The sequence below is a fragment of the Cydia pomonella genome, chromosome 19, assembly GCF_033807575.1.
Source record: "Cydia pomonella isolate Wapato2018A chromosome 19, ilCydPomo1, whole genome shotgun sequence".
Taxonomy (NCBI): Eukaryota; Metazoa; Arthropoda; class Insecta; order Lepidoptera; family Tortricidae; genus Cydia; species Cydia pomonella.
This window is the reverse complement of record NC_084721.1, coordinates 16,193,810-16,208,010: the sequence shown is the minus strand read 5'-3', so window position 1 is coordinate 16,208,010 and position 14,201 is coordinate 16,193,810. Positions and strand designations below refer to the sequence as shown.

At 34.2% G+C, this 14,201-nt stretch overlaps 1 protein-coding gene across 2 annotated transcripts in view; it reads left to right on the top strand.

The window, feature by feature from the left end:
* The first annotated feature begins 982 nt into the window (after nt 1-982).
* The window catches only part of LOC133528297 (neural cell adhesion molecule 2-like), a 525,889-nt gene continuing 512,670 nt past the window's right edge, over nt 983-14,201 (top strand). The window contains exon 1 of one of the 2 annotated variants that reach the window (XM_061865629.1): nt 983-1,166. The gene's annotated coding sequence lies outside the window, so the exon portion shown is untranslated. Of the gene's footprint in view, nt 1,192-14,201 lie in introns of both variants that reach the window. The other variant, XM_061865628.1, reaches the window with a different exon arrangement.

Genomic DNA, 14,201 nt, shown 5'->3' with positions numbered 1-14,201 from the left:
TGAAAACCAACATTTTTATTTGCATACGGCGAATATCGTCATATTCAGATTAGCTAAGGCAATATTGTTATTTTATACTTTCAGGTCGATTCGGACGTACACTGACATTAGAATGATATGTTGTACCATTCAGTGACCGTACATTCCGCTCGTACTTGAACGTATATGTACGTACATGTCGTCAGTAGAGTTGGTAAGAACTCGAGTCTTTTAAGTCTTTTGAAGAATGGTCTTTGGAAGAAGTCTTGTAATGGAGTGAAATGATTTATGACAAAAACCCAGTTATGCTCAGGAATAATTCTGACTAAAGATTTTTATGACTTCCAATTTTATGCATAAAGTGTTATGACAATTAAAAATATGACATAATTTGTTATGCAAGGGTCCCCTCATAATATTGTGTTCCTGCCGGTGACTAAGGTTGCCAGAGCTCAACGAGGATGCGGAGTGTTAGGGTCGGCAACGCACATGTAAGTCCTCAGGAGTTGTAGACGTCTATAGGCCACGGACACTGCTTACCATCAAGCGGGCTGTATGCTTGTTTGCCAAAAAAAAAGATCTCGTTAGCTTTTTTTTGCGTGATTATAATAAAGTAACATAGGTTTTTGACAAGCATGAGATCTCTAAAACTACTTGTTTTTTCATAAAGTGATATTATCTACTCTTATAATACCTGTACTATAGTACATAATAGCTAGTTTTATATTAAATCTGATGAAAAGTTGAAAACCTTTAGGTAAAATTATCAAATGTATTCTAGTTTTGTGTTAAATCTATGTATTTTCAACTTTCATACTTTTGTATATTCGCATTCTCATTCTTGCCTTAAATAAGCGTGTAGATTTTTTCAAAACCAACAAAAATGTGTAACTCCAAAAAACTGTTTATAATACAAAAAAAATTATCCAGTTAAACGTTCTTCATAAACAGAACGTAGTTATTAAAAACACATATAATATTTAATAAAACAATTCAACAAGTGTACAATAAAAAACAATTGCAAACCACAAAAACAAAACATAGTGCCCGGGTTACGTACGCGCGGGGAGGGGCAACGTCAGTACCGACCCGCTCGTAGCTCGCAGCGCTCGTGCGGCGTAGCGATCGTAGCGAGCGTAGACCTAGTGCTGTGTTGTGCTGTGTTGTTCTGTGAAACATGTTTTGAGGTATGTGTGTGTGTTTGTGCTACGCGTAAGTACGTAGTTTATAGTTAGTATTTAAGTTGGTACTAGAGTTAGTATTTAAGTTGGTACGATTTAGGATGAATCTTTCGGCGGTATTTTATGGGCGTAAAATATGTAGACATATATAGACCATGTAATATTCATTTTTATTGACATAAATTGATAACTAAGCTTTGAGGTGATAAAAAACTGTGCACTATGTAAAAGAAACAAATATATGAACCGAATTATTATATTTGGGGAGAAAAAAACTAGCACAACATAAAAAGAGATGAAAATGACGTATCACCAAAAAATATTATTAATATAAATATAATATTAGGCTTACCATATACCAAAACAAAATAAATAATTTAAATAAAAATAATACTTAACACCTATTCCACGTAACCGTTTTTTAAACCTTGTTTATATTTATATTTTATTACTATGATAGACGTGTCTCAATTAAAATATATTTATTGTAATGGGGCACACAATCTTACACCCATGGTCAAAAGTATGGAAACAAGCTTATATTTTAATAGACAAGTGTGATTTTTTAAGCTATGTAATATATAGGTATACTACTTATTAGAAACAAAAAGTTAAATATAATAGTAGAACATTTTAAAAGTAAATTACTCAAATTACTCAAGTTGTGGCTATGATATTTTCCAGTTCAACATTTTTCAAAGCAATTCAAAGGGTTTATATTTTACTTTTTCCTAATTTTTATTTTTTTATTTTTGATAATATTTTAGGATATTTTGATATTAAACGAGTATTTTTAACCTTTTGTGGTTGCGTAATGTAAATTTTAGGTTACATTTGACGACCGGTCTGACCTAGTGGGTATTGACCCACTACGAAGCCGATGGTCCGGGGTTCAAATCCTGGTAAAGACATTTATTCATGTGATGAGCATGGATATTTGTTCCCGAGTCATGGGTGTTTTCTATTTATGAATATTTATATATTATATATATCGTTGTCTAAGTACCCTCAACACAAGCCTTATTGAGCTTACTGTGGGACTTAGTCAGTTTGTGTAATAATGTCCTATAATATTTATATAAATAAATATATTTTTGTAAATTATAAAACAAAGGCAGAAACATGAGATATTAACGAAAACAATCTTGTTACCATACTTTTTGCCTTGGGTGTATCTGTTAGAAAGACTAAGGGTCTGTTTCACAATGTCCAAGTAGAGTCCTGAATAAGCTACTTGCCACTTATCTGACGAATAAAGTAATCGTTGGCATCACAATCTTCAAATAAGCTTAACTGGTAGATAAAGTGCTTAGTTTTGCAGGAAGTTTTATCTGGCAGTTAATTTATTTGTTAATTAGCTATCCAATACTTTACTTGGACATTGTGAAACGGGCCCTTAATGAAGTAATATCATAATTGAGACGAATGTCAAATACATATGTCGGTTTAGTCTAAAAACGCATTTCATTTAATTAATAATTCACATTTAAGCTTCATTATTAAAGAAATAAATAAATATTATAGGACATTATTACACAAACTGACTAAGTCCTACAGTAAGCTCAATAAGGCTTGTGTTGAGGGTACTTAGACAACGATATATATAATATATAAATATTAATAAATACTTAAATACATAGAAAACACCCATGATTCAGGAACAAATATCCATGCTCATCACACGTATAAATGCCCTTACCAGGATTTGAACCCGGGACTATCAGCTTCGTAGGCAGGGTCACTACCCACTAGGCCAAACCGATCGTCAAAATTATTACAATCAATTATGAGAACATAAAGAATATTTTTCTCATGATTGATTGTAATAAGTAATTTCTCGAGAAACATAATAACTTCAAAGAAAATTGTAATAAAAAAATCATAATGAGGCAAAATTAATTATAAGGTATAATGTACCGGTGTACTTTTATATCAGTCTTTGTACAAGCGCTTTAGGAGTCTAGCTTATGTGTTTTATAATAATGTCGACCAAAAACAATTATAAAAAAAATATATAATTTTATATTCACCTAAGTGAATGGAATCAAGATTGACAGCCAGTCACAAATTGATTAAAATAAACTTAAAATATGGGTCTTAAAAATAAAAGTGGCAATGATTTGGATGGTATGTAGGATAGGCTCACTGCATTGATACGTTGAAAGGTAAAGTTTAAAAAAATGCGATCGTTTAGCTCTGATCCCTTTGTTTGGCATAATTATTGAAAGTCATAATGTAATGATAGTCATATTATCATTAATCATAACTCAGAAACCGTTAACTTTTTATTCTCAACACATTCACTGCTGGGAACCCACCTGGTGGGCGCTCGTGAACTTTGTTCAGATGCAAAACAACCCGATGGGTGGGTTGTTTTGTACGCAGCTATTGACCACCGGTTTCTGGGGTAGTGCGCCGTTTTTTGTCTGGCAGTGAATGTGTTAAGTTATCCTATAAGTAGGTATGTTAGGTTTGTTTTATGGCAATCCTGAAAAGTTACGTGTTTCTGAGAATAACCAAATTATGATTAACGAAAATGCGGACAAACAATATATTATGACTTAAAATTTTATGGGAAACAATAAATACCCTAAAATAGTGTCTCATTGCCTGAGGTCGGAATTTTCGTGGCACTTTTGAATTGCCATAGTGACATCTCATTTATCGACATGGTAAAGATATATTAAATACATGGATTATTGACTGTAAAAGAAGTAATTTTAAACCAGATAACATGGAAAAAAATATGACTCTATTTTTTAGGGTTCCGTACACAAAGGGTAAAACGGGACCCTATTACTAAGACTCCGCAGTCCGTCTCTCCGTCCGTCTGTCTCCAGGCTGTATCTCATAAACTGTAATAGTTAGACAGTTAAAATATCTACAGATTATGTATTTCTGTTGCCGCTATAACAACAAATACTAAAAAACAGAATAAAATAAATATTTAAGGGGTTTCCCATACAACAAACTTGATTTTTTTGCTCGTTTTTATAGATAATGGTACCGAATCCTTCGTGCGCGAGTCTGGGTCCCACTTGGCCGGTTTTTATAAATAAACTACTTAATGGAACACTTTCAAGCACTAATTAATTTTAAACATGAAATTGAAAAAACACGAGCTTTATAGATTAAGTTACCTACCCTAATTACAAATGACAACGTGTCAACTTTATCATCTCAAGACAAGTTATGAAATATTGAATTTTTTTTAGAATTTAAGTAGATGGATAAATAATAATGGTTTAAATTCAGACTATTTATTAAATTTTAGAATATATAAAATAATTAAATTTCGTTTAAGGAAATTGAAAACTAGAAAACTGTTATTACAATGTACTAGCCCAAGACTGGCATTTTTATCATTTTAAAATTACTTGTCTTGTCTCATAGACAATAGATATATCTTTACACAACTTCGTACAATAACATACACTTATATGACATCCCTAGTGCTGTACTTAAAGCCTTATATTATTTTACAATTTGACTCACAAAAATATAGTAAATTTAATAACGGATTATTGACAACGTGTCAAATCAAGTTAAGGCCACAGACATCTCAAACGCTTGACAGACAGATGAAGTGTGCGAAAGGGAAACCATCACGTATATGAATATCCCATGAGTGCGAAAGAGGCAGACTACATATGAGAAAACACAACCATTTTTGAGTTAGTAGTCGGCAAGAGCATATTGCCGTATTTTTTGGTGTGAAAAATATAAGAGAATCAGAAAAAAAAAATATTAAGTAATTTAGTGAGGATGGTGTCATGTTGTGTGCCGAGTTGTAGTGTTTCAGGGCCAAATAACTCAGGAAAATTGTAATTTCACAGGTAATTTTCTTCCTAGCGAAATTTTCGTAACGATATTTTATCAAATTAACAGCATAAAAGTGTAAAAAAGCCGGTTTATACAGTTCATTATAAGTTTTTCTTCAATTGTGTGTTAATATTTCATCATATCAGTCAATAATTTAGAATATTTTGTGTAAAAACCTAAACTGTTACTGTACTTGACAAAATGTTCATATGACTGTATCGATAACTTGTCGGTATATTAGTAGGTATGGAATTAGTTGTTCACAAGACATCATTAAGATATTAACCTTTAACCGACTTAAAATAATACCGATTGTTATACTAATACCTTTTTTGAAGCTGCACATGTATAGCGGTAAATTTAAACATTACTTTCCAACACATTAATAACATTTTAGCCAATTTTCCACAGCTTTGCCGCTAATACAAGCAACACACAAGTCAGTGTATAATTGTACACAGCGTATACACACCCAACCCAACTTGTCAGTAGAAAAGGCACGAATATCAAATTAAAAAAATAAAATAAAATTAAAGGTACTATAAACGCTAATAGGGTATAATAGTAGTAATAATACCCATACCTAAAACATTTTTGTATAAAAACAAACACATTTGAAAAAGTAGTCGATAAAGCAGTCGAACACTGATAGATTATTAATATGTCGTAATAAGTTTACCCTCTGTGCTGGAAAGTCAAATGGCAGTCGGTTATCGTCGGTTCCGACGCAGTGTGAACGCCCAATATTCCGAGGCTGAAATTATGCCTTTCGCCCGTGTTAAACACTCTACTTTTCATTTAGAATACAAGAAAAGTAAAATACTTGTGTGTTTTTCAAACATGACTAAGTTATTTTTTTTATAGGGACCGTGCGGGTTGGAATGAATCGGAACCATAAACATGTACATTTACACGTCAAATGTTATCTTGTGCATAGTAGGTTCTGCCATCTTGTGGGCTACATCGGAACAATAAACATCACATTTACGCCTCGCGCCAAAAATCTGACGGCTCCTGTGCTGCCTCCTACAGTTCATGCACGCTCCCTATAGTATTTTTTGAGGGTGCTTTCAACGAATATAGGAAAAAGTATTGTTATTTATGGAATGGGGAGTTAAATATCAGAATGGTAATTGTATATCAAATCCATATAAAACCAAATTTCCATTGCTTATCGTAAAAACAATTAAAAAGTCGTACTTGGAAATTAAATAAACGTTCTAGTGCAGAAACGTACCACTTTCAGCGCACTTTATAACAACAATGACCTTCATTCAAAGCATGAGGAATGAAAAGTCTTTAAACCGAACTAGCCTTAAAGTCTTAGTTATTCGTACATCACTAGACGCCCACACGTTCGCCCGAAGGGTCTGAACTTCTCCCTTTGTGCCTGCTCCTGACAACGTACAACACAGCTGTGGATCGAAACAATGCCGGTTACAATTGGTTGTATTGCGTAGATATGTGTTAGAAACGTTTGTTAGCTGTTTAAGAAGATTTGTCAAAAGTCGAAACAATGATATACTAGTAGCTCTGTGAGCTGTAGACCTCGCGAGCATAGCTGATGGCTCCTCTACACGATGGCCCAGCGTAGGCAAGTCCTAGGGGCGCATTTATGCGTTAGAGCAGCTGTTCCTAACTTGGGGGTAATTACCCCCGTAGTGGTAAATCTGGTCTTTTACGGAGGTAATAAGCTCAATTAAATATAACAGAAATTAGACCTGTAAGAAAGAATATTGATATTTATTGGGAGTAGGGGTAAAATCGGGTTCCCTAGTTAGTCATAGGGGTGGCAGAACTGACAAGGTTAGGAACCACTGCGTTAGAGGGAGCAAGTGATATTGCTATCTCATTTCACCGCATAGCTGTGTCCCTTAGATTGGCCTACGCTGGGCCATCGTGTAGAGGAGCCCTTAAAACTGAATAAATGTATGGGCTCCGCTGTTTAGAAGAATTTATAAAAACTAAATTGACAAAAAAACATAATTATCGAATAGGATGGTCCAACTTTGTATGTAGAAAAAAGTTGAAATGATTTTTATAGAACAGTAATCTATGTGCCAAATATGACCTCATTTGCGAATGATTAGGTGGTCGCTATGATTTTGTAATTTGCAATATCCTCATACAAATAAAAAAATGCAAAGTTACCTAAAACAAAAACAAAAACGATCGCCAGTTTTTTAGCATACTTATAAATAATAAATAAAACGAATAAAGAGCCCTTAAAGATATTTCCAAAGCAGAATTATTGATGGGTCAATTTATTTTCATACTATTTTGTATAGCAGTATTGTTTCATTTATAGCGACCTGTAAATAATATTAATTGCTCTTAATTTTTTATAGATACTTTTTCGTATATCAGAATTTAAAGAGTCCGCACGGAAAAGGAATTTTCATTAATTATTAACTAAGAAAACTTTGTAGACACGTAAATTTACTGCCATCTTTGGACACATGATTAAAACTTTTGGAACGTTATGGTGCCATTGCTCGAAACGATGCTGTCAAACATTTGGCCTTTTATCTATTAGATGGCGCCACTTTTAGGTCTTTAACAATTTTATCATATATTAGTAAACGAATAAGGATCAAAAAGATCATCAAGGAAAGGAAAGTCAAATGGCTTTTTACAATTTTTATCATGTGTCGAAAGATATAGCAGCAATTTTACTGTAGCAACAAAATTTTGTTTGACGGTCCACCTCCATTTCAAATTCTCTTTGCCAACGCCTACAAAATGGGAAGGAAAGAGAAAATACTCCCTTTCCCGTTTCCAAACGCCCACAGTTAGTCGGTCATCCCCTGAATGGTAAAAGTAGAACCACCTCCATCTTCGTCGGCAGAAGAAGGGCCATCAAAGCTTCACTCTGTAGTGTTTTATCTCTATAGGATTTGGCAATTTAATCCGCTAAAACATCATTTTGCTACATCGAATAGGTACCTTGACTAAAATATCAACAGAAGATTTATAATAAATCTTCGGAACACTGTGTTCCTGCAAATTTGTGGCCAGAATTTTTGTAGACAAGATTATAGCAAGCATCGGCGACTGCACGCAGGAAATATGTTATAAAACCGTTTCCCTCATTGAGCTATGATATATAATTTTCTTTTATTAAAGCAATATAACATACATTTACTTACGTTTAAACTTCTATTCCTAATATAATATCAATATTCAAATCTACAACTACGTCTCTATAGCAAAGCCAAAGTTGATAAATTAATCTTAATGCAAAAACTGCTCAGATTTTTTTTTACATGAACCCGTTTTCGCCTGGGCAACTGTCCGTCTCCTTGAACTTTAACGGCTGTAAAAAAAAGTTCAGACAATAAAACTGAAACGAATACGCTTTGCTCGCGCTTCGTGCTCGCTTGATCAACAATACGAAATTTAAATACAAAAAAATACAAAATGTTACAATTCAGGGAATAGATCCAGGGTCCTCTTCTGTCTCCCTCTTACAAAGCTTAGTCAATAAAAAATAGGAAATTAAAGTGCAAAAAAAAACAAAAAAGATTTCATTGTTCGGGATTTGAGCCCGGAACCTCATGATTGTAAAGCTAGTGTATTCCAATTGAGCCACGAATGGATATATGTGACACGGTGAAATTAGGCTACTTATTCTCGAGTAAAACCTAAATATCTAAATACCCCCTAAACCAGCGTTCTAAAATATCTGAATTTTTTGCAAATCACTCTGTAACCATGTCTCACAAGGAGGAAACTCTTATGATATCGATACGGCTATTTGTTTACGCGCGACGTACCATGACTCCGCCATTTTTAAAAAATTCCAAAAACTGGATCGACAAAAAAATTCTATTTGATCATAGAATATGGTCACAAAATTTCACGCGAATCGGTTGAGAATTGCGACCTGTAGAGGAGAACATCCGGACATACGAAAGCAGATTGCGCGAGTCAAAACGTAGACCTACGCTACGCTTCGGTCAACAAGGTGCCCGCGAGGTAACGGAAAAAAATTAACCACGTATTCCTGTGGCCATATGAAGGAAAAAATCTTATATAACTTAAGTCAATTCTGCCAAAAAAATGTTTTTATACTTTTTGTAGGTTTTTACACATAATAAGTACATGTTCTTGAAAAAATTATGGATTAATATGAATTAGTACATTTTTTTTCGTAACAACTAGTCTATTCAAAGTGTTCCTTATTGTCACTCCGATATCTGTCAATAAGGACGTCTAGACTAAGTCCCATAGGGACCGTGCGAGTTGGAGGGTCTGCCATCTTGTGGCCTGAATCGGAACCATAAACATGCACATTTACACGTCACGTGTTTTCTTGTGCATAGTAGATTCTGCCATTTTGTGGGCTACATCGGAACAATAAACATCACATTTACGCCTCGCGCCAAAAATCTGACAGCTCCTGTGCTGCCTCCTACAGTTCATGCACGCTCCCTATAGTGGCGACTTAGCCATCGAAAAGGCGTTATGCACTGAAACACAATTAAAAACACGTTTTTTTTAATTGGTATTAACTCTGAAACTAAGCGAATTAAAAAAAATTAAGGTATATGACATTTTTGTCTCTCAATACGATCCGGAATGTACTGTTAAAATATTTGCGTTTCCTCGCGGGCACCGTGTAGAATAAATGTTTGTAATATAAAACAAAATATTATATCAATACCAATCTTCTTTTTCGTGTTGACTGTTTTTTTATTAATTTATGCAAATATTTTGCTTAAGAACTGCGACATTCAAAGACATAATATTCGAACAATGATTATTAGAGTTGATTTTGGACCATAGTTGGATGCCTGCAACACCAGAGTTATTACATGCGCGTTGCCGACCCTTTAAAAACTTGTACACTACTTTTTTGAAGAACCCCATACTGTAGCCCCTCGGGAAAACTTCGACAGGAAGCTCATTCCACAGCCGAAGCCGCTATTGTAGTTTAATTACACGTAAAACCAATGTCTAATTTAATTACAATAATTCACATAAAGAGCATGACAGTAATTTGCAACAATCGCTCATATAATTCGATACCCGTGACACCCTAACGCTGTAACATTTATAGGTATTGATCAAGCTTTAATGGGTATCATAATTTACTCAAAACTGACACCAAAATACATTGAAATTAAGTTCAAAATCATTAAAAGCGTACATTTTCTGCCATATGAAGGCTTAATGAGCTTTGAAACGAGTTCGTATTTGGTAAAATTTCAATGATTTCAATGCTCCAGATTGAGAGTATTCAATAATAAATAAGTATATATTCTATCATTGAATGTTTCCGCAATTAAAACTAGAAGCATTATTTTATTATTTTTACTCGTAATCTAAGAATACACGCTGCGCTGTACGAATCGTCGACGATCCCAAACTCACAAGTGGACGTAGTTAAAGGAAAAGGATCCAATCCACAAAAATACCAAAACATGAGTTAAGTATACCAGGCAGGCCTTTAATGTGTATATTTTCATTCAGCAAAAAAGCACTGAGCTCACATAGCGTTTTCATATTTTAATCGACATCGGATACCATCCCCCATGTATGAAAGATTAAAAATGATATTCACCAATAAGTATTCAATACTCTTGGTACCTTGTTGTAAAATTAGGTTAGTGACTGGACTGGTTTATATAAATTTCAAGAAGAAAAATCCAAACTGCTTGGAATCTTTTTGAGAAAATGCATTGAATACTTTTCGTCCTAAATATATATCAACAAAACTGATCCAACCCATTTGGATCATTTTTGAGAAACTAATTTGACGATGTGTAAATACTTTAGCTAAACAACAAAAACGATTCAGCAAACTTGGATCACATTTGTGGAATTCTTGTTATTCCAGCATTGGTGTGTCAGTAAACAACAAAAACGATTCATGTTAAATATACTAACTTTAGGCTGACTTTTTAAATTTAAACAGCTTTATACTTAACCTAAAAGGCAGTTTTACTGCTATGATAGGCTAGTTTTGAATTTTTTGCTTTATATTTCGACTTGGATCGTAATTCATAAACAAATTAAATAGATGAGGAAAAATAACAGAAATAATTCAAATTGTTTGAATCATTTTTGCAGGTTTAAATTAACTTGTACTTATATTCAGCGTCAAACATCAAAGTCGATTTAAGTTACTTGGATCTTTTTTGATAATTTACTCCAGGTATAGTTTCATAGTGGCAAATTAATCAACGGAAAAGATCCAGTTTACATGAATACGTTATTGGGATTTTTGAAGGAGAAGCTGAACGAGGTGCCCAAGAAGTGAGTTCATGTTTGATTCATTTCATTAGAAATAAACTGGATCCTAAGGTACAGCACCTATCCTTATGGAGCGATTGTTGTGGTGGACAAAACCGAAACATAAAAATCGTTCTCATGTTAAAGGGAATCCTACATTCCCATGCAACCTTAAAGACTATAACTCTTAATTATCTTAAATCAGGCCACACTTTCTTGCTTACAGATTTTTCGAAAATCGAAACTCAACTCAAACATCACGAAATAATCTACACTGCAGATGAGTACGAGTATATAAAAGTTATGAAGAATTGCAAGAAGAAGAACCCATTACAGGTTTACAAAATGAAAAAAGAAGATTTTTTGAGCTCTAAGAATCTTGAGAAAAAGATAGTAAACAGAAAAACTTTTATGAATAAAGAAAAAACTAATTGGCTGATTACGAAAGGAATTTTATTGAAGAAGGACGATGAGGCTATTGTTTTTATGAAAACGATCATAAATGACGAGCTAAACATTGAGAAAAATGTAAAAGGTAGGCCTCTAGTCATCTCTGAAACTGATTTTTCACTATTGTGGCCTAATGGAAGGGAAGCAAAGTTGGATGATTTAAGATCGATGTTCGATCTTATCCCAAGGGACTGCCTACCGTTTTACTATTCCCTTCGAGGAAATTCCACATTTGAAGAAGACATAGAAGGCTATGCAGGGCCTGTTGACTTGGAAACTGAAGATCCTGAAGTAGAATGCATAGTACCAAATATAGATACAGATTAAAATACATATATCGTGTATAACATTCAGACTGTTTTTTTTATGTAAACGATTAGTGATTATAAGAGGCTTTTATTATCGTTAAACAGAAGTGATGTCAATTTTGTTAATACTCAATACTTTGATAAGCTCTTACATTGTTTTTTTAATAAAGTTTTTTATCTTTTCTTGATGATTTTCACGTTTTTTTTTCCAATTTATTGGGATAAATCCTTATTGCCTATTTAAAATGAAAAAGGTTACATGGAAAAAGTATTTTCTCAAAATGGATCCAACCCCACATTTAGTTAAACATCTCAAGAAATACGACATTAAACTAAATCGTTTATGTACAGAATCTTAAAACACGTCAAAACTCATGTTTCATCCAAATAAGTATTATGGGAAAAGTGAATCAGTAATGAGGAATACCATTTCTAACTTTAAACCTCCATAACTTTTGCTCATCTCGCTGTGGATTGAATCCTTTTCCTTTAACTACGTCCAAGTGGTATTGAACCTTTAAGTCTAAGGAGAGACTTTGCCTCCTTGTGTGTGTTCTACCGCTTGTACAATGGGCTGTGCTCTGAAGAATTGTTTGACATGATGCCAACGGCCGCTTTCTATCACCGCACCGCTAGCCATAGGCAGGGTGTTCATCCTCACACCCTAGAGCCTAAATGGTCGCGTACTGTGCGGTTTAAGAGGAATTTCCTCCCGCGAACGCTTCGGCTGTGGAATGAGCTTCCTGCCGAGGTTTTCCCGAGGGGCTACAGTATGGGGTTCTTCAAAAAAGGAGTGTACAGGTTTTTAAAGGGTCTGCAATGCGCATGTAATGCCTCTGGTGTTGCAGGCGTCCATAGGCTACGGTGACTGCTTACCATCAGGCGGGCCGTATGTTTGTTTGCCACCGTCGTGGTATAAAAAAAAAAAAGAATACGAATTTATGTATACCCACCATATACAGGCTGACCTTAGCCATTGGACGTAGGGTTACTTCTCAGGAATGCTCTGACGTAAATATTTTTTTAATTAGAACAAAAGATAAAAAAATATGTGTTCGAACAAAAGTTATTTGCAATAATCGACAACAACAACAACAACGACAAGTGTGCTTCTTACACTGTGTTAATCTTTGGCAGTGTTTTTGACAAATTGTTCAAAATATTTGAAAATGATGACATTTTTCAAAAGTCAGAAGCTTGTTTGTGTCATAAATAAAAAAGATAATGAAAAAGGTCGAAGAAGGTTCCATACTATTCTTTGAAGATATTACCTTAGGAGCTACTAACACATACAGGCTGCTCCAAAGTAAAAATTGGTAATTTGTTAATTTCTTCGACACCGCTACACCGGCTGTTACGATACTTTGTACACTGGTTCTAAATACCCTAATGCATATGGACATTTCAGCTTTGTCCAATGGCTAGGGACACACTGTATGTATAAGGGAGTGATGAGACGATTAAAATCCTATAAAAAACAAACAGTCAAGTGATAGTTATAAAGTGACAGTAAAGTAACTAGTTGTGAGTCACAACTAGTTACAACTAGTCACAACTTGTGACTAGGACATGGTGACTCCCGGTTCGAGCGCCACCTTGATATCCACGTCTCGTGATTAATTCCTTTTTTTGCTCATTAATATGGTTTAAAGTGTAATATCGACAAATTATTATATGGATAAGTACAGCAAACTAATGTGTTAGTGTGCAGTGAATGGAGAATTAGTCTTGAAATGCGTTTAACCACCATTTTGGAGTCAACGGCCGGTAGTCCACGTGCTACTTGTAAAGTCCAGCTATCGCTTTACAAGAGCTAATAAAATCATCGTACACAGTCTTGTACTAACCGTACAATTTTAATTGTATTTAAAGCTCCTAATACTTTGACACTGGCGAAATTGTCCCAATGGACTGAAGCCATTTAATTTTAAAAGAATGAATGAATAGGACATGGCCCTTCTTAAATTTGTGTAATAAAAATTAGGTGCACAATACCTCAAAATAAAAAATAAACAGAAGGTGAGGGTTGCTTCTGTATTAATTTCGAATTTTAAAAAGGAGTAGGTAATATAAGTTTACAGCCATCGATTTGTTTATACATACATCTTATCATGTTTACATTCCTTAGAGACTGCATTTTGACATACAGTCAGCGTCAAATACTTTGTAGCAGTCAAAGTGGCCAAATAGTTCGGTACACCATACTAAATATATGGTGTACCGA